The sequence below is a fragment of the Quercus lobata genome, chromosome 8, assembly GCF_001633185.2.
Source record: "Quercus lobata isolate SW786 chromosome 8, ValleyOak3.0 Primary Assembly, whole genome shotgun sequence".
In the NCBI taxonomy this organism is placed as follows: Eukaryota; Viridiplantae; Streptophyta; class Magnoliopsida; order Fagales; family Fagaceae; genus Quercus; species Quercus lobata.
Window position 1 is genome coordinate 48,651,992 of NC_044911.1, and position 1,653 is coordinate 48,653,644.

The window sequence follows — 1,653 nt, forward strand, 5'->3', positions numbered from 1 at the left end:
CTATGCCATGATGGCCTCGAAAGTCACTCCACTCCCAGAAGAAGAAGGAGCGGAGGTGGATGGAGCGGAAGAAGCTAGAGGAGTCGCCATCTCAGTCCGTGGCCACCTCAGTTAAAGCTGGGTCTCGCTCCATCTAATAGTAGCAGCGTCTATAACACACATAATCGTAAAATAAGGAGACTTGAGATAGGAGACAGAAAAAAGGTGAAAAAGCCTCATGATAGTTGAAGGAAAAATGAGCTTATCACAAGTCGTCGTATCCTTATAGACATTTATAAAGGAAAGGATGAAGTGAGAGGAAAAATCTGTGGTAAGCCTCTCAAGAAGGGACAACAAAAATTAAGCACGAGGCTCTGTGATAGAGTTATAGTGAGACAAAGGATGAAGAACAAATGTCATCACCATGTTAAGAAACCTCGGACCTTTTGCAAAGTCCGAGTAGAGGGTGTTTTGACGGTCACCCCAAGAAGAAGGTGTCTCATAGAAAAAAAAGAGCCGAGAGTTTGTCTTTGGACACAGTCCTCAGACGATCGCAGCCAAGGTAGTTAGGATGCGCTACCCTAGGAACATGTAGCACCACGGATAAAACATTCGGAATGACTACGATGCGCGTACCTTGAATGCGAGTGATAAAATAAGGTACTGGATAGTCGAATCTGTGCATGTTGGAGTAGAACTCCTATATGATCACTGAAGGACAAGCGATCGGGATGCCACACAGTGATTCCCAACCCTTACTGTAGATGACAGTGGGAAAGTTAGTATCAAAAAAGTCTGATAGAACGACTTGGCGTTCCGAATGAATGTCGCATCGTGAAAAGTTCTCCGAGAAGTCCGACTTGGCCTTCTCATCATGGAATCTAACATGGGAGGGGGTAGAATCAGAGGAAGATGCCCCGGAACGAAGGGAGTTCCGAGACAAAGCAAATTTACGCTTAGGTGCCATGGAGCAAGCTAACACGTAGAAAGAGAGAGAGACAAACAAAAAAGCACCAACACAGATCAATATAGGAATATAAAGAAATGAAGGTTCGTATGCATGAGCATGTGATATTCAATAGTAAAAACATTATGGGCTCAGCCCAATCCAATCCTACCAGCACACATGAATTCAACATATATAGCACACATCTATAATGCATGAAAATAAAGTTAAAATGCAAATGTAATGCAATGCATGAACATTTAGGATCATTTGAACAAAACCCATCCCAAAAATTTTGCGAAAACCTCTTTAATTTTGAAAAACCCCAAAAGTTAGGTCACAAAAGATGAAATGCATGATAAATGAATGAATAAGAGACATATCAGAGGAAGAAAATGCTCTTGAGACCAAAGAACACTTAGGGAAGAGGTTTGGAGTGAGAGAGAAGAGTTTGGGAAGGTGAGAAGACAGAAAGGATCAAGAGAGATCGAGAAAAATGAAGTAGAAATTGCGCTGACCCGTTATATAGAAATCCATAATTCTCGATAGATCGAGAGGTATCGAAAGGTGTCAAGATATAAAGTTCGACAGATACATCTATCGAGAAGCTATCCAAAGGTGTCCACAACAAAATGGGCTCGATGGATCGAGAAGCTATTAAGCATACAGAAACTTCATCAATGGATCAAGAAGCTATTGAGACAAATTCTCAAAAAGCTCGATGGATC